Genomic DNA, 20853 nt, shown 5'->3' with positions numbered 1-20853 from the left:
GCACAGCTCGCTTGTTAGCTGACTTGCACTTTTTGTCTGCAGGAGGACATATCCCTTGGATCAGCCTCACCGGATATGTTTGTCTTGCTAGCCAGGTTAGCTGTGTCACTTGTTCCAAGCTGCCCACACTCACACTGCTCGTTAGGATGCCCGCCTCCTCTTAAGCCTTTTTTCCCCCCTGTCCTACGGCTGCCCGCCTTATGGACCCGACTGAGCTCTGTGCTTCGCCGCCATGCCGCATACTAAACTGGCCTGCCTGGCTGTATGTGGTGCTCTCATCGCAGCTAGGGGTTCTCATCCTTTCTGCGTGGTCTATGGGCCTCAAAAACATGGAAGAAGCTGCTATTATTATTATTATTATTATTATTATTATTATTATTATTATTATTATTATTATTATGCCAGAGCCATATCATCTTGCAGCTCTTGCCTCATTTCCCACTGAAGTTAAGCAAGGTTGAGCCTGGCTAGTACCTGGATGGGAGACCTCCTGCGGAAAACTAAGGTTGGTGCTGGAAGTGGTATTAGGGAGGCAAGCAGGGGGTTCTCACCCTTTGGTCTGTGTGGGACCTAATGCCCCAGTATAGTAACAGGGACACTATACTGTACAAACAGCACTCTCTTTCGGATGGGACGTTAAACCAAGGTCCTGATTGTGGTCATTAAAAATCCCAAGACACTTGCCGTAAAGAGTAGGGGTATAACCCAGGTGTCCTGGCAAAATTCCCCCATTGGCCTTATCCAGTATGTCTCCCTAACAATCTCCATCCCTGAATTGGCTACATCACTCTCCTCTCCCCTTCACCAATAGCTGATGTGTGGTGGGCATTCTGGCACACTATCTCTGGCTGCCATCGCATTATCCAGGTTGCTACACACTAGTGGTGGTTGAGGAGATTTACCCCATGCAATGTAAAGCACTTTGAGTGCCTAGAAAAGTACAATATAACTCGAAGGAATTAAAAGGAATTCATTATTATTTCCCCAACAGTGGTAGCCACTGCCTAGTGCTTCCCAAAAAGCTCCTGCACTGAAGGCTGAAAGTGGCAGCAACCCAGAGCATAGATTTTGGACAGTCCAATTCTGACAGGGGAAACAGTGATGATGGTGAGCTCCTGGGGATCTCCCTGGCGATCCTTCTCCTTTTGAGGGCATCTTACCAGGTGAACCCTCCTTTGTTACAAGCCGCCTAGCTCAACCAGGTCTTTTAGAGGGTTTGGATGATGACAAGGCCATCCTGTCTTCTCTAACACCTCTGCCTAATGCCTCATGCCCTTCGGGCCTACATGGATACGACTAGCCTTTTCAGGAGGGGTGACCAGTTCTTCATTTCCTGGGTACCCCCCGCATACGGGGAACCCCATTTCTAAGCAACACCTATCCCATTGGCTTGTGGAAGCTATTACTTTGGCATATGAATTGAAGGGAGTGCAACCTCCAGAAGGCCTCAGCGCATACTCAACTAGGGGTGTTGCTGCCTCATGGGGTCTGTTTCAGGGAATCTCATTTCAGGACATCTGTTCTGCTGCAAGCTGGGCCTCTCCTCATACATTTGTCAGATACTACCAGCTCGATGTCACTAAGACCCCAGAAGCTCATGCTGTCCTAGGAGTGGGCTCCTCGTAGCCTTCCTCCCTTAAGCCCTCTTCTCCATCTTGAAGCTTGGGCTGTCAGGCTTCACTTATTCATGTCGCCAGCATGTCCTTTATATTCCGCCTGCGTACCACTATCACATTTGCGCATGGTGTTACCAGACATGTCATTATGGTATGCATCAAGCACCACCTATCTAGGTGACCATCTCTTGGCTTACAGGGCCTCATTGTGGGTGTGTTGGGCAACCGAGGAGTTGTCCATTTCTCCCATAGGTGGATTTTGAACACAAGATGATGAAAGAGAACAATAGGTTACTGTCCATAACCATGGTTCTCTGAAACATGGAGTGGAGTGATCCACCAAGCTTACCCCGCTGGCTGCACGAGAAGCAAATTTGCTCACTGAGGAAGAGGAGTATATATATATATATATATATATATATATATATATATATATATATATATATATATATATATATATATATATATATATGTAAATATGCCAGCTTTATGTAAATCAACTCTTTTTGGCAAGGCATGGCTCACATAAGTGTGTGCTTCTTGTGCAGAGCAAACTCCAAAAGTTTGAGGGCTTTTTATCAGTCAAAGTAGCTGTAGTCCACACCTTCAAACTCATTTTCATAACGAGACTCCAGGTGTGCTAAAACTGACTCCAATTAGCTTTTTTCAGGTCATTAACTCAAGGGTTCACATACTTTTTCTACAAGCACTATGAGGTTTTTTTGGTTGTTCTCAATAAAGACATGAAAGATCAGATTTTTTTTGTGTTATTATGTTAGGCACATTATATTTGTCAATACCCTTGTGTTACGCCCTCGCCGGCAGATGGCACTACGATGGAGAGTGCGCATGCACGAGACTGAACTCTAGTATACAGACACGTGCCTTTGTTTTGGTTTTGTTCTCTTCCTGTTCAGGTTTTGGTTTATGTTCAAGGGTGTCTCATTATTGGTTCCAGCTGTCTGTACTTAAGCATGATTATGTTGGTTACTTAAACCCCTCGTGTTGCAGTGCACTTATGTATGCTAAGCGTTCTTGTTTGCGTGTCCGGTTCTGTTCCCTGCCTAGCATCCAGTTTCTTGTTCAAACCTTGATAATCTATTCCTGTCTAGACCATGTTTCCAGTTTATTGATTTCAGTTGGCAAATAAAGACGATCTGCATCTGCTTCTGCTTCCAGTCCCGTTTCGTAACACCTTGACTTAGATGAAGATCAGATCATATTTTACAACAAATTTATACAGAAAACCATGAAATTCCAAAAGGTTCACATACTTTTTCTGGCCACTATATATATATATATATATATATATATATATATATATATATATATATATATATATATATATATATATATATATATAAACATTTAAAAGGTCATCACTGTGTGCATCAATTGAGGTGAATATTGTAAACTAATTATAAGTAAAATGTAAGACTCTATTTATTTATAAAAGTTATTTTAAATTAATTACAAAAAATGATAAGGACACATATATCTAGCACCTACTAAACCAGAGGAGGAACATGACCTATATGTATGAGGTTCAGAGTTTAGAAAGTAAGTTTAGAAACACCTCATATACAGTGCATGTAGTGAGCAGTAGGGCAGTGGGTAGCTCAGCGGTTAAGACATTGGACTACTGATTGGAAGGTCATGAGTTCACGTTATGTGGTTAAAAATTACATGAGTAATTACTTTTCTATATTTTTTATACGTCTACTAATCTTTTTACATGTAAATGAATAAAAAAAATTCTACATATAAGCATTTTTAACAATTATGTTAACTAACCAAGTGAGCTATTCTGAAGATAACACCACCTCTATTATCGAAAGTATATAAAAAAGGAAACGTTAGCTGGCTAGCTAACTTAGACAAATGCTGTTGGGGATTCAATAGTTTACTAGGTTTTTTTAGCTAGATACTATAGATAGCTCATGTTTCTAGATACATACTTAGACAGCTAACAAAGATGCCCCTTACACATTATCCTGAGCATTACCTATAGACTTTAGCAGCATTTAAATATATTTAACACAACAGGCAATCGCATAAAATCTAGGTAACATATTATAGTTAATACATGACTTTCATACTGTAAAACATCCAATCAACAATAAAATGATCACTGATTGCGATTGGTAATGATGGATCATTGCAGTGATTTTTCATGTGTTGATTTTAAATGAGACTGTGTTGAATAGATTGTTTGTATATGCCTGATGAAGGTAATGGGACCGAAATGTTGTGAATAAAGCTATTTTGATAAGAGTGCAAGTAATGTGTGGGATTTCTTTGTTTTTGATGCTGTGAAACATCAAAAGATCTGTATCGCTTGTGTAGCTCACTCAGCTAGCTAATGGCTCACCTGTACATGGTTCTGCAGATTAGATACATTGAGCTGTGAAATGTCTCCACAGGTTTTGGATTATTTTCAGATCAAAATCACACGGTTTCTTTTGATGCATTTAAATACCTGATAAATTGGGCCAGCAATGCTCATCTGATTCCACATGCTCATCTGTCTCAGAGAAATGGCTGATCATGTAGAGGGTGTTTTGTAAATAAAGTTACTTTTTGCTAAAAAGTGTTAATTTCCCCTATTTATGGAGATTTTTGGAACACCCTGTATTTAAGTACCCTTGAAATTAATTTAATGATGTAAGCGCACAAGATCCCTGGTGGACTAGTAGCTAGCATGTGGTGCTCTCAATACCACAACCTGAGTTCGATTCCCATTCAAAAAAACTATATGCATGTTAAATGAAAATTATTTCAGTACAGTCTAGTCTACAGTCTACATGAGTACCAAGTTAAGTCAACTTAATTATACAAGCTTTGGGAGACCCCCTTACTCAATTAAACTGAGAGAACAAGTTTGCTCAATCAATTGAGTACAGTCAACTTGTTATGGTTTTAAGTGAATGATTTATAATTATACTTTTAAAAAAAAGTACCTTACAGTGAACCATGCACCGAAGTACTGTAACAATAGTACGCTATAGTAGACTTCTGTCACTCTGTATACATAGTAGGTGTGTTTATAAGTGTGTTGACTCATGTGGAAGAGAACAAAAAAAAATCTGCATGGTGTGTAAAAGGATATCCTGTGGGTGAACGGCTTGTTAACATGATATAGTAGAACTATATGTCTTTAGAGAGAAACAAAAGTTAATGCTGAGAGTGAGACTGAGAGAAAAAGAAAGGAATAGAAACAGGGAGAAAGAGTTCATAGGAACAGTGCTGGCCACCCACACAGGTGGTAAAAGCAAAAGGAGGAAAAGTGAAAGGGTGCTGCATGTTGTGAATTCTAAGCTGCTGACCTCTGTGGAAAATAACAGGAGGCACTCAGGAAGGTCAGGTAGAGACCATCGTTCTTTACACTGCTCAAACACTAGACAATCCTTACACACACACACACACACACACACACACACACACACACACACACACACACACATACACACACACACACACACACACACACACACACACACAGATATATACACACACACACACACACACACACACACACACACACACACACACACACACACACACACACACACACACACACAAACACGCTATAATATCCTTATGAGGACTTTCCATTCCACCTTCAATAACCCAAATCTCAATAACAAAATCAAAACTTTTTTTGTTTTCTTTTAGTTTTATAACATTTTGTAACGAAACAGTTTTCCTTGTGAGGACCAACCACATGTCCGCAAAAGGTCATAAATCTCAGATTTTTCAGCTGTACTCAGTTTATACAACCAGAATGGTGATTGTGCAGTCCATTCAGGATTTCACTTTTTTGTTTTTGTTTTTTGTTTTGTTTTGGGATTGTTGTGGCCAAAAAAGCTTGATTTTGCTGTTGATTTTTTACAATTTGAGATGCAACTTGCAGAGTTGTTTGTGCTTTTTTGTGGAAAACTACTTGAATTGGTGAAATTGCAATTGAATAAAATTATTTTGCATGGTCTTTGACAGTGATGTTTGTTGGTACATGAGTCCTTTTAGCTGTATTCATGTTCGACACATGTGAATTGAAGAGGGCTTTGCTTGAATGCACGTTGTGATGTGTCTTGGACCAAATCTGCAGTTCACATACATAACACACACAAAACTGTCAGTGTTTTCAAAAACATGTTTTTTTTCCGTCTATGCGAAAACTTAACATTTCTTTTAAGAAATTGGACCAAACAGGATTGAAGTGGTAGTTGATTGGGTGTAGTTGGGTGACAAGAATCAAACAAATATTTAAAAGCAACATCCTGCTTATTATTCTACACAGGGTCATGGGAAACCTGGATATCTTCCTGCATTTGGTTTTATCAATAAGTACATTAGGATATTATATGTTTTGCTAACACTGACATAAATACTTAGCTAACTTGCAGTGGTACTTGTTATGGTAAACACTGATGTTTGCACTGGATATGATTTCATTTGAATTACTCCAAATTCACACTTCACTCCATCAAATCGCACTGCCTGTGTTCAAAAGCTAGCTCCCTAGTTAGGTTGTGACATACTGTTTTCCATGCAAGTGTATGCTGCATTTACTGTACACTTAGCTTGAACTAAATGTAATTAACTGGCTCAAATGATTTCATATGAATCTCTTAATGATCATTATTTAAGGATGCACCGAAATGAAGATTCTTGGCCAAAGCTGATCTGAATATAATGAAAAACTTGGCCGAAAGCCAAAGGCCGAATACCAAACACGTTTTTTAAATTTATTTTGCTATTTTTTTCACCACTGCATAAATTAAATAGTCAAATGTGCTTTTTACTATTTTGTCTTGCTTTTCAAAGAAAAAAACAACAACTACAATTTCAATTACAAAAACTACAATTTCAAAATATTTATTTAACACTGAACATTTTTTTTCCCCATTCCAGCAGGCATAGGCTACCAACAAGGCACAATATAACTTTAAATAAATAAATAAGTAAAATAAAAATATTTTTATGTGGTCATCTTTGAGGCCCCCTTGAATAGCCTATGTTAGGCCTATAACTGACTGCTGAAAGAATTTAACACTCTGTAGCCTACAACAAAAAGTACATTAAAAAGTGCATTTACAAGAGTGCAAAACATGGTTATAGTTGGTTATATACGGCTGATTATATTTGGGATGTATACCACTCTCCTCCCTGTACACCTTGTGGAGTATTATAGTAGATATAGTATAGTTAGATACGTTGTTAATGTTATGTTCCTTGATAGGTTTAGTTAGTTTAAACTATAGATTAGTTCATTTAGTCGCCACTGGTTTTTCCGCTCCCAGTCCATAGTACTAGTTCATGTTTCTTGTTTTGTGTTTTGACCCTGTTTTCTGTGACCACGACTTTGATTCCTGCTTTGCTCCATTTATGCCTGTTTGCCTATAGCCCGATAACCCATTGCCTGTCTTGACTAAGTTTTTTGGATTACGATTTGTCTGCCTGCCCTTAAATAAATACGTCTTTACCTGCTTCCGTACTCTACTCCCTTACGTCTCGCGACCTGACAGAAACATGCTCCGGAAAAGAAACAAAACAAACGCACGTAGCTCGTGCATGCGCGCGCCCCCTCATCGAGGTCATGATATTTGCGCGTCTCACTCTGGTTTCTAGGCTATTTTGTCGCATCATCAAACGAGTCATTGTTCGGCCAAATTTATTCAGCCTTTTCACTTATTTCGGTTGACGAACATTCGGTGCATCCCTATCATTTATGTTGGAGAGACTCAGTTTTATTAGCTAATGAATACATTTCACTTGTTTTGTATTTTTCTGCTTCCTCTAAGGTTGTGCCACATGATACTTTAGGGTTGTCTCCAGGGCAACATTATAACAGCAAGTGGACATAGAGCAGAATGAGAAACCTTTTTTATACAGTGTTAATGCAAATACAGAAGGACTGAGGCGTAATTGCAACAAATAAACATTTGGTCATTTGGTGTAATATAGTTCAGTGGATGTCTATGGACACGCATGACTCATGCATGAAACAAAGAGATGTGTTTTGCAGGCTAGAGTGTGACACTGACACAACCAGTGTGGACTGAAATGCAAGTTAAAAGCGAAGGGTAATTACAGAGTGTGACACGTGCGATGTGTTTCAAAAACCGCTTCACATACTGGCCTTTACACATAGCATGAATTGTATTTATTTTGCTTTACATCTTCTGAAAGTGTCATTGTGGAATTTCTAAGAAGTATATCAGCCATAGTCCAGGCATTCCACGATGACACTTCCTAAACTAATACAATCCTTAAAGAATCCTCCAGGTTTTTAACCTGATCTCTTTATCCACCACATCTGTAATGTATGTTCAAGTACTGAAGTCAGTGATTTCACAATACTTCATCCTACTAAGGAAAGAAAACCCGTTTAAACTGAGCTCACTTATATAGTCGTATAATAATTCAACACTCTGACTTTTTGGCTGGGAAAAGATTTCCAGACACATATCTGTTAGTTAAGGTGCTTAAAGGTTGTCTTTTAGAAATTATGACCAGTTGTCATGGGAAAAGTGATCCCATAACTCACAGTGATGGAAATGTTTTCATGATGTACTCAATGTTGTCACATCAAAAGTTATGTATACTATGTACTAAGTTGTGCGTGATTGTTAATAGATTAAATGCACTTAATATGTAGGTTACATTTGAGCTATTGAAAGTATTGAATGTAACTTTTCAAGAAACATATTCAATGATATGTTTTCTTTCTCATATATACAATGAGAAAGAAGAAAAATACTCTGAAACTGAGTCTTTAATCATGGTTTATGAATGCACTGCTAGAGTTTTCGTTTACACTTTTAAAATGTTTGTTTATGCTCCAAAAGTTCACCATTCTGGAAAAAAACACTGCGGACAGGCTTAACAGCAATTCACTCTAATTGGCTAGTGAGAGTTGGATCGACAGCTCGAGTGTCCAGCTGAGGAGGAAGATGATGATGTTGATGCTGATGACGCTCCCTGCCGCTCCTGAGAGCTCATCTAAAAAAAATAGTCATATGACAAACTTAAAATATTAATTATGAACTAAAATACTCACTAAGTAATTAATTTCTATTAGAAAGTACAAAGACTATAACTATATAGAATACCACATCCAGAACACTCACTCAAAATTTGCAACACTGAAGTCTCTACTTCCTGGTCAGGGAGCTGTCGATCCAATTCTCACTAGCCAATGAGAGTAAATTGCTGTTAAGCCCCACCCACATGAGAGGTTGGTGCCAGAATGGTGAACGTAAATTTACAGAGCTTAACGGAAAACAAAGACAACGGCTTGGTGAACTACAACGATGGGACTGCTGAGCATTTACTTCATGAGTAACCAATGTTCTAGGCATGCTCTAAATACTGTGTTTGTGCAATTGGGTGCAGGTGTCTGTGACCAGAACTCCGGAAAATGTGAATGCATGCGTGCATGGGAAGTGTAGTCCTCGTCGGCCATGTTTGTAGCTTGTGTTGCGCTCTGGGAACTGTAGTTGCAGTGACATGACATTTTGATTATAGCAGTTACAATTAGAGACCACTGACTCTCCCATGCAGAAACATACTGAACAATACAAAGTGCTGACACTGGAGATATCTGCTTACAGAAAACGCCATCATATCAACGAGTATACACTTTTCTTTTTCTTCGTTTATGTGGCACATCTTTGGTGAATTGGCTGTTAATACAGAAACATATTAGAAGGAGCGCATTAATATAAACCTGTGATATGCACCTGGAACCACTGTCAGAGTTGCTGATATAGAATCAATATCTTCTCACCAATCCATTAACTATTGTTAGCTAATGCAGTAAATAACCTTAATCTAAATAAAAGTAAAATAGAAAATAACCCGTAGCACATAGAGGTATAGAAATTGCTTGCATTGCTTGAGATGTTTGAAATGTACTGGTCTGTTGTCTGTTCATGTTTTTCCTCAGTTTCTTCATTCCTTGCTAGTTTTCAGAGTTAACCCTTCCTCCTCCTCCATCCGTCCCACCTTTCCTAATCTGATTACTGTTTGCTTCTCCTTGGTGTTGACTCAGATACTTTAGGGAGGGGACAACAGGGTCGTGGTGCAAGGTCACAACCTCTGTGTGTGTGTGTGTGTGTGTGTGTGAGAGAGAGAGAGAGAGAGAGAGAGAGAGAGTGGTGCCTTGGAGGCCAAAGTTTAGTTTGAGGTTGAACTCTCCTCTTGTTTAGGTCCGAGTGGGTGGATTGGTGTATATTGACGATATGGTGTTATTATTTTAGACACTGGTCTAAAAAAATAAAAGATTTGCCTGTGATAATGCTAAAATGAGCGAAAGCCGATAGGGGCCAGCTAGCACGAGCTGCAGAGTAATCTTCGACACAAAGCAAAGGAATAATTGCTGACATGGCTTAAAATGGATGAAACTGGATCAGTTTGCATTGTGGTAAGAGATCCACTCGAGTTTCCTTCATTGTGAGCATTTTCGGGATAATTATTCCTTCAAACCATGTAGGGGATTACCCTGTGGCTAGACTCTGAAACCAGTACAGGAAATGAGCATCATAAATGCCTTGTTCTTCACTTTAATGGGAAACTCCAGGCTTTGAGTTCAGTTCTGCTTGGTTAACACCTTGTAGCTTCACTGCGAGCTGGTGGATGCTTAGACATACTTGAGTTATTCAGAAATTGCTCACTGGTTCATGGTTAACTGGAGCTTGTCTTGAGTTTTAGCTGTGAACTCTCAAATGTTTCTCTCTGGAAACTCTCTAAAGTTAAGGATATGTAAACTACTAGTCAAAAGTTTGGACACACTTGCTTATATATGGTTTGTCTTAATTAAAAAAAATATATATATTTTATACAATTTTAATATAATAATGGAGACATATAATTTAATAATTGACCAAGAAAAATGTTAAATAAATGATAACTATTTTAGATTTTAAGTTCTTCCAAGTGTTCTTGATGATGCTTCTCATACAACCTCATGATAGAGGCTTTTCTGAAAGTTCACAAATATGCTGAGCACTCCTTGTTTGCTTCTCTTAAATTCTGAATGAACACTATTTTATTGAAGAAATAATTTAGTTTGAAGTAAAAACTACTTGTTAAAAATGCATTTGATTCCAAAATGAATGTATACACAAGTATTAACTTCTCTATTCATTTTTGCAATATATATATATATATATATATATACAGTATCTCACAAATATATATATATATATATATATATATATATATATATATATATATATATATATATATATATATATATATATATATATATATATATACACACACAGTATCTCACAAACGTGTGTACATCCCTCACATTTTTGTAAATATTTGATCATATCTTTTCATGTGACAACATTGAAGAAATGACACTTTGCTAAAATGTAAAGTAGTGAGTGGGCAAGACCATACAGTGGTTTAACAGGACAGGTTCCACTCAGAACAGGCCTCGCCATGGTCGACCAAAGAAGTTGAGTGCACATGCTCAGCGTCATATCTAGAAGTTGTCTTTGGGAAATAGACGTATGAGTGCTGCCAGCATTGCTGCAGAGGTTGAAGCGGTGGGGGAGTCAGCCTGTCAGTGCTCAGACCATACGCCGCACACTGCATCAAATTGGTCTGCATGGCTGTCGTCCCAGAAGGAAGCCTCTTCTAAAGATGATGCACAAGAAATCCTGCAAACAGTTTGCTGAAGACAAGCAGACTAAGGACATGGATTACTGGAACCATGTCCTGAGGTCTGATGAGACCAAGATAAACTTATTTGGTTCAGATGGTGTCAAGCGTGTGTGGCGGCAACCAGGTGAGGAGTACAAAGACAAGTGTGACTTGCCTACAGTCAAGCATGGTGGTGGGAGTGTCATGGTCTGGGGCTGCATGAGTGCTTGCGGCACTGGGGAGCTACAGTTCATTGAGGGAACCATGAATGCCAACATGTACTGTGACATACTGAAGCAGAGACTGGAGGGCAGTATTCCAGCATGATAACGACCACAAACACATCTCCAAGATGACCACTGCCTTGCTAAAGAAGCTGAGGGTGAAGGTGATGGACTGACCAAGCATGTCTCCAGACCTAAACCCTATTGAGCATCTGTGGGGCATCCTCAAACGGAAGGTGGAGGAGCACAAGGTCTCTAACATCCACCAGCTCTGTGAAGTCATCATGGAAGAGTGGAAGAGGACTCCAGTGGCAACCTGTGAAGCTCTGGTGAACTCCATGCCCAAGAGGGTTAAGGCAGTGCTGGAAAATAATGGTGGCCACACAAAATATTGACACTTTTGGCCAATTTGGACATTTTCACTTAGGGGTGTACTCACTTTTGTTTCCAGCGGTTTAGACATTAATATCTGTGTGTTGAATTATTTTGAGGGGACAGCAAATTTACACTGTTATACAAGCTGTACACTCACTACTTTACATTCTAGCAAAGTGTCAATTCTTCAGTGTTGTCACATGAAAATATATAATCAAATATTTACAAAAATGTGAGGGGTGTACTCACTTTTGTGAGATACTGTGTATGTAAATATATATATATATATATATATATATATATATATATATATATATATATATATATATATGTAGCTATATTCAGATGGGATTAGTTTCACTGGGTGATGCTAGTGCTAACTTTATTTATTTATTTATTTGTTCATTTATTTATTTATTTATTTATTTATTTATTTACGTTACATTTCCTCTGTGATGAAGCTCTCATGTCTGGATGGCAAATCAGTGATGTGTGAAATAAATAATGTGGGAAGGACAGATTTCAGCCAGGTTGTTTTGTCTATGGATGATTGTGTCACACATGGTCACATTTACAGCATTTTAGCAGGACAATCTTATGTATTAACAGAAGTGCTTTGTATGTCCATCAGGAATATATCATCAAGCTAGTTCTGTATCCTCATGCTAGTTCAGTAGATCTACGAATACCATCAAGCTAAATCCCTGTTAGATATGAGTTAGTCACAGGACTTTTGTTTTTTAAATTAATTAATACCCATCAAGTGCTTAGTGCACATCTTCCTTGTACGGTAAGAGATGATGGGTTAAGTCGAGACTTTAAGGAAACATGGTGTGGATAGTAGTTATATGATTATACATATATGGATTGTACTGAATCATTTATGATTTGTATTTATGTGGCAACATTAGATAATTGGATACCTGCACAGACACTTCTACATTATATTTACCATGGTAACTGCATTTCCATTTCATTCACTGCAGTTGTAAGTGGGCTACTTTACAGTTGGGGTCTGGAAGAGTTCCAGGAGATGAATGTAAGTTTACATTCATTGGAAATGTACTGTAAGTTGCAACTTGCAAAGCCCTTTAATGTTTTAAACTGTGTGCTTCACATAAATACTATTCACGACAGAAACCAACACCCAAGCTAATGCTAGCCCACACAGTTCACTACAAAGTAGCTTGCTATTGTTATTACCTGTGATTTTCTTTGACAAGTTATCACTGTTTACTAAGCATTGCTTCCTGAGATCACTCTGAGCTGAGAAGCTGTGAAAGCTTAAAGCTGTTACATTTCAAAGACTCTGTACACAGAGGCACACAGCAGTGTTTGTGCTATTTCATTATTTGTCTTAGAAAATATTCTGTCTTAAATACTTTATACTAATTTTGGTCACATTACAAAGGACAAACAATACAAATGTATTGACAAATGTAAACAGCACTACTGGAAAGTCAAGAACTGCATAATTTCAAAATGGAAACGCTAATGGTCCATTAAGGAATTTAGAGCGACACAATCTGTTTATTCATTTATTCCTAGAAAAGTAAATATTACAATGTAAGTATGACTTTATATTTTATCTGTAGCTGGCATTATAATAGCTCTTTTAATCAGCTTTCAGGGTGACGCTCTTCTCCTTTTATTTTCTTTCTCCTCCTAATGGGCTCCTAATGGGCTCCAGTGCAGGTGGCATGGAGACAAAGGTGCAGTACATGAGTCATACCAAGTAAGTCATCATTGTGTGATTCAGGAAGTAAATATACATGTTAGGTGACTAAATATTGCAAATAGCAACAGTCTATTTTTCCAAAGCATGATCCGGAAGCAACCACAAAAGAAACAAAAAAAACAACAACAAAAAAACACCCCAAAAAACAAACAAAAAAATACAGAAGAAGAAGAAAGAAATCCGTTCTGAATAGGGTTTAAGACAATGGAATATATATATTCATCCCAATATCTAAACTTTTGGCTAGAAGTGTAAAAGTTTCAAAGTTTTTGCAAAAACCCCCCAATTAATTTTTCTGTTAACATATCTTTCTATGATTCTGCTCAAAACAATGGTGATTTTCCTGTTCTTATATAGACCACCTAACCAGTAGTTTGGCCATGGGCCATTGTCTTCAGGTTTGTGTCTAAAAGAGATGCTGTTATAGTCAAATTCCTTTTTTTAAACAAACAAACAAACAAACAAACCTAGTTTTAACAGCTGAAGCGTTTGCATCTGGTGCACTGTACATACTGGAGGTGATATATTTTTTGCTTTATTGTTTTATTGAACTTCTGGACATATGCTGAGTTAAAGTTTGAAAATGAATGGTGTAAAACATAAACATATAATAAATGATAATAAACCATTCTTGAATTAAATTCCATTTAGATGTTGCCATTGTGGCCACTGAAATATAGAGATTTACTTATGGTTATTTATTTTTTCATCCATGCAATCTGATATAGTGGACAGTCATTCCACTATTCCAATATATTTAAGCTTTACACCGGTGTTACTGGGTTTTGTTTCTTTTTTTGTTAATTATTTGCTCTTCACTCTCAGTAACTATATTTTTCTGTAAATAAATGTCATATGATAAGGTGGAGATAGAATTATTTCATATATGAAAAGAATATAAATCTATGTTTGATTTAGATTTATCTATGAATCAATGTATGTCAAGTTAATTGTGTTATTGAGTAGCTAAAAAAAATAATCCCAAAAAGCCTACAATAGAATGTGAACAGTAACCTGCTATTAACTCTGTCCAATACTTCCTGCACTTAAAGGATTATTACAGATGTCACACGCAATCATTGCTATGACATGTTTATTCACCAAGACATTCTTCATGCTGTTGAATTTCTTTTTATAATTTAATTCATTTCCATTTGGATGGAAATTTGTCTCCCAAATACCTGAGAGAAACAGCCAGTCCAAGATATGAAAATCTTTGTTGCTGTTGTGTTGTGTTGATTGAAGCCAAATGTGTCAACAGGAATAATGATGATCCGTCTCCTTTCGTAACCTGTGGCTTCTTGCCAGAGCGGTCCAAACGGTCACACTTCCATCCTTCTTAATCACACCTCTTGTGTGCTTGCCTAATGCTTGCCTAATGCTTTAATCATTGTAATGTGAATTATAGCTGAAAATGATGCTTGTAGACATGACACAAAATGTGGGATGTTGCTGTCAACAGTTTTGCCAGACTAATTTGCATATTCATTGAATCGTTATGATTATTTGCATATCAAATCACATTTCATGATGACTTTCTAAAGCCATAGTATAGTAGAATATAAAAGAATAGTATTTGATCAGAATATTAATTAATAGATTATAACTATTATATAAATATTATATGTCTTCTTTGTGGTCATCGCACCACAAATAGCTAGTTGCGTATTTACAAAACCAACTGATTATGCATTTACAAAATACTATAAAGGAAACAGTAATGATGGAATGAGTGACTTTTAATACTTTTATATCTATTCCAGAAGGGAGTTTAAAACAGAGAACTGTGTGGGACAAACAATGGGCAAACATCAGTGATTGGTCATTGCAAACAATGTTGATCTGCGACTGGTTGCTGGGAACAGTGGTGATTTATGGTTGGTTGTTGGGAACAATGTTGACACAAGCACACCTCAGTCAAGTTTTACACTGGTGATGAGTTGACCGAATCTTATCTCTCAACCAGTAGATATGAGCTGGATTGCAGGACAGTCTGCTCAAAATGTCACTCAAAATGTCGCTAGGCTCTTTTCTGAAATAAAGTCACTAAAGGGGTCTACAAGTCACCAAATCTAGTGACAAAGTTAACAAGGTGTCAACACTGCCTGTAATTGACCTTTTAATTAAAAAGAAAAATCCCTTCATGTGGTTTTATTTTAAGTTAAAATAACGTTAAGCAAATCATATTTTGCTGTGGAATTCCCCAGTAAATACACAGGCCACTCTGTTTGCACCTCATATCTAGATGTTCTTAATGTAGTTTCCTTTGGCAAATCAGGATTGTGGTAGCTCAGCATTTAAGGCTTTTAGTTAATGACTGGAGGAATGTGAGTTCAATCTCAGGACCAGAGGAAAAGCACTGTAGACCTTGAGCGAGGCTCTTGAACCTCAACTGCATGGACGCTGTCCTATTGATTCCAAGTCACTTTGCATCATTTGCAAAGCATCTACCATGTGAATAAATGTAAATGCAAGGAATCACAATCTCAGTAGTTGCCTTAGAAACGTTTACAGCTCTCCATATGGTGGTCTAGACAGAAATGTTTTCCTGGAAGGAGACCCATTCAGGAGTTCTTCCAGATATTCTCAGTAAATCAAGCAGAAGGCTCAGCTAATGTTAAGTGAGGCAAGCTACTAATTAATGACAGTGCAGGGGACAGATAGGACAGTTCTTCCTGGAATATAATGGATCAATGGTGGTTTTCCACTTTGTTTGGACAGAACACAACATTGTTTTTTTTTTTTTTATGTAATAAGAGCACACGCAAAGCCTAGCTAATTCAGAGTGAACAGATTTCCCTTATGTGTGGGCCCAGTTCGGTGTGAAGTGTGAAGTGATTATTAAATACAGTGTAAACCAAGTCCCTGTCAATGTCCATAAATGAGTTAATTAAATGTTTCTGTATTTTTTCCTTTGGCTGTAGAACAAATTTAGATGCAAGAAGAGCTTTGATATCAAGAAGAGCAAACATTTTGGAGTCAAAGTTATTTTAGCTTGTGATGAAGATAACATTATGTAACTCAGCCTGGCCTACTATAAGATTATATTTCATGCATTTTCTTGTGAATCACAATAAATATGAGGTAACACACAGACCAAATTCCCTTAGTCATTCATAACAAAGGTTAAGACCAAGGAATATAGCTGTGATGTGTGGCAAAAGGTTGTTGAGCTTCACCAAATGGGAAGTGGCTCAAACGAAATAGCACAAGCATTGGAAATGCCCATTTCCACCATCAGGTCAATAATGAAAAAGTTCTAGTCAACTGGAAATGTTATGAATCAACCTGGACATGTGTCTGTATTGTCTCAACGCACTGTGAAGAGGATGGTTCGAGTGGCCAACAAATCTTCAAGGATCACAGTTGGAGAATTGCAGAAGTTTGTTGTGTCTTGGGGTCAAAAAGTCTCCAAAACGACAATCCAAAGTCACCTACATCACCACAAAATGTTTGGAAGGGTTTCAAGAAAAAAGCCTCTACTCTCATCCAAAAACAAACTAAAGTGTCTTCAGTTTCCCAGACACTACTGGAAATTCAAATGGGATTGGGTTCTATGGTCAGATGAATCCACAATAGATCTTTTTGGCAATAAACACCAGAAGTGGTTTTGGCACACACAGAGAGAGGTAGCCATATGGAAAAGTACCTCCTGCCCACAGTTAAATATGGTGGTGGCTCTTCAATGTTTTGGGTCTGTTTTTCTGCCAGAGGACCTGGACATTTTGTTAGGATATATGGCATCAAGGACTTTATCGAATATCAACAGATATTAAATGTAAACCTGACTGCCTCAGCCAGAAAACTTAAAATAGAATCTCAAATCTTCCAGCAGGACAATGATCCAAAACATACATCAAAATCAACACAGAAATGGTTTTCTGACAACAAAATAAAGGTCATGCCATGGCCATCCCAGTCGCCTGACTTTAAACCCATAGAAAGCCTATGGGGTGAACTGAAGAGGAGACTCCACCAGGGTTTGAAGGATCTGGAGAGATTCTGTATGGAAGAATGGTCTCAGATCCCTTGTCATATAATGTCCAACCTCATCAGGCATTATTGGAGAAGACTCAGAGCTGTTATCTTGGCAAAGGGAAGTTGCACAAAGTATTGACTAAAATGGTGCCAATAATTGTTGCACACCTATATCTAACAAAGATTTTTTTTTTTTTTTTTTTTCGATAAACCTGTATGTTGTTTGCAATTGTTTGATATCCAAGAGAGCCTTTTCCCCTCATATTTACCAAGGGTGCCAATATTAATGTTTTTACATCATGTCCCAGATTCTTCTCCAAAAACTGCTTATTATATTTAACTACTAATGAAGAATCTGATTTCAGATCTCTGTAAGTATCACAAAACCAACATAAACAGATTCAAATATAAATCTTTCTGTTCCACTTAGTCTTTCAAATGTTTCTTAAATGTTAAACTGGTAACACAGTTTTTTTTGTTGCTGTTGTTGTTGTTTTTTAGATGAATAATATTATAACCATGAGTCAGATTTGTAATACACAACTATGATAAAAAAAAAAAAAGACAAAGGTCAGTGGATTCTGTGTGTTAACCCTATGATATCAGCTGTCATGTAAATGCTTTATGACACAATGTTTTTTTGGGGGGAATTTTAAATGATATTTTATATTCAATGAACGTTTTCATAAAAGAAAATGTTAGACATATAGTATGTCATATAGTGAGGATGGTAATTGTGAGAATGGGTTTCTTGTGGCACAACTGAGACTCAAACATTAGCAATACTAGTAATACTTTTGCACCTGGGCTTCCAGGCCTGCTATTTTTCTGCTGAATTGTGCTTCTGCTTTTGACTTGCCTTGATCAGTTTTTTTTTTTTTTTTTGTCAGTGGGTTATGATTTGTATTATTTTTTGCCTACATTAGATTGATTGTGGCAATGTTGCAAATGTTTTCGCAAATATTAATTGCATAGTGTATTGCGTATGTATATGGTTCTGATTGATATAAAATATTAAAATATATGAAGAAACAGGTCAAATCACAGGTCAGCAGCAACAAGGTATGATAAATAAATCTAAAATAAACTGTAGTCTTGTATTTATTTATGACAATACATGTAATAATATGAGATCATTTTAGGCCATGAAGTTAAGGAAATAGGTATGGTTTAATTACATGACTTATACAGAAATATGTTTCATATATTGGTTTTGAAGTGAAGGTTGGAGTTAGGGTTTTGACATTGGTCTGGCTTTCTTGACCACTCTTTATGACACACTATTGCTTGGCCCCCTGAAACTTCACTGAAAGCTCTCATGATACTTTCAGCCTTTGGGGAAGTGTACTGGTTGCTACATACATACTGGCATCTTTCATTCATTTCTCTGCATAAGTGAAAGGCTCTCCAGAGCAGTTCTTAAGAATAAAAATCTCCAAGAGGGCACATATCGTTCCGTATCAGTTACTTATAAGTAACAAAAATGGAGCAATAGTATATGTTAAAGGTGAAAACGCTAAAATGGTATCAGTTAAAAAACCCCCCCCTCATTTTCTAAATATGATAAAGACTTACAATATTAGTGAATAACTTCCTGTCGCCTCTATTGTATCCTCTGAACTGCTTTTGGATCCACTCAGTTGTAATATTTGTAGACACTGCTGCTCACCAACCCACACATTCTTCTTGACATATCTGTTCTGACTCTGTCAGATTTATACACTGCCTTCTTCATATCGAGTCTGAAGTCCGGGAGGGTGAAAACATCTTTTCAAAATCTTTTCTGTTGTTTTTGGCTCTTATTTTGCATTGTTGTATGGTTGCCGGAGACACCCACATTTAATTTTTAACATCCTGGAAATTTAATTTTCATAAAATCGAGGTTAATTTTCCACCCAGTAATGGGTTATGCATGGTTTTGCCTGGACTGTATATATGTTTTATACCCTATAAAAAAATGTAATGTAGGCTGTTACTCTGAATGACAATTTGCACTTTACATTTAAAGACTTGACTTTTTTGAGAAAAACAAAAACAGTCATGAAAGAATGAAGTTATATTAATTTTATAGTTTCTCATCTTTGGCCCATATTGATCTAGTTTCTTCAGCAAAACACTGCTAATTGTTAATGCTGCTAAGATTGTCAAATCGTACACTACGTACACTGCCTCCGAGTGAGAATTCATGTGGGCTGTGAGCAGATCAGAAGGCGCAGGTCATGGAGAAAGAAATGGAGAGAGACAGAGATGAATATGGCAGGCAGTCAGTCTGTGTGTGTAGCTCACGTCTGACACCATTAGCAGCGTGGCAGACTAGCGACAGCCTGCAGCTCAGTCTGACCCAGCTGTGTAAAAATACCCACCGCTCCCCTTTTAGTAAGTGCACACACATATACACAGTCTAAAAAATCTGTTTATCTTTCTATGCCGCCCAGAACAGGATGCGACTGACTGCAGCACTTTTTTACAACTTGCCCCGAAACAGATAGAGCTTCGAGTGTGTGGCCCAGTTTTAGACATTTTAAATCTTCAGCTCTGATCAGGGATCAGCTTTCACATGTTTCTTTCACAGATCATGGAAGATAGGGGAAGCGTCTACCAGAACAGTGTGAAACCGTAATTTCTAAGAGCACAAGTAACGTCACTGTGATAGCTGTGGCTGCGTCGGTTTTCTCCAGCTAGTGTGTCATTTCCCACTTACAGTTTTTTCTGACGAGTCGGGGTGCCAAAAGATCTGCTGCCGTGGGTAAGTATTAGTGTATGGGTACATGTGTCTACTACCCATCTTTCAAAATATTGCTGTTTGTGCATTAGTGCATTTCCTTTTTAGCAGCTAAGGATGTTCGTATCTTAAAATTTTAGATACTAAACATTACGAAACAATCGGAAGGCTAGTCAGAGGATAGAAAATCTTTGTTTTATTTTACATGTATGGTATGTATTATTACACAAGCTCATTTTGGTATTGCTGGACTTTGCAGTCCACGACAGAACCCTCCAAGCACATCCCAGAATAGTCCTAAGAATGGCAGGAAGTGGGTTGCCATAGCACCAAAGGTTAGGCAGGGTCACCAGTGTGTGCAGACTGAGATTTGAGGGATGGAGTGGAACAGATTGTTCAGGAGAGACTCCTACACGCATGGACATACACACACACACACACACACACACACACACACACACACACACACACACACACACACACACACACACACACACACACACACACACACATTTCTAGGACAGCACGGGATAGTAGAGG

The 20853-nt window shown here is 37.7% G+C and overlaps 1 protein-coding gene across 4 annotated transcripts in view; it reads left to right on the top strand.

The window, feature by feature from the left end:
* Window positions 1-20853, top strand: part of LOC128629319 (uncharacterized) — a 52052-nt gene that overhangs the window by 7062 nt on the left and 24137 nt on the right. The window contains exon 2 of one of the 4 annotated variants that reach the window (XM_053676820.1): window positions 20164-20337. The exons of 1 other annotated variant lie outside the window; for it this stretch is intronic. The gene's annotated coding sequence lies outside the window, so the exon portion shown is untranslated. Of the gene's footprint in view, window positions 1-13565; window positions 13611-20163; window positions 20338-20853 lie in introns of all 4 variants that reach the window. 2 more of the 4 variants (XM_053676821.1, XM_053676819.1) reach the window with 2 other exon arrangements.

This window comes from Ictalurus punctatus, chromosome 28 (assembly GCF_001660625.3).
Source record: "Ictalurus punctatus breed USDA103 chromosome 28, Coco_2.0, whole genome shotgun sequence".
Classification (NCBI taxonomy): Eukaryota; Metazoa; Chordata; class Actinopteri; order Siluriformes; family Ictaluridae; genus Ictalurus; species Ictalurus punctatus.
This window is presented reverse-complemented; position numbering and strand designations above follow the sequence as displayed.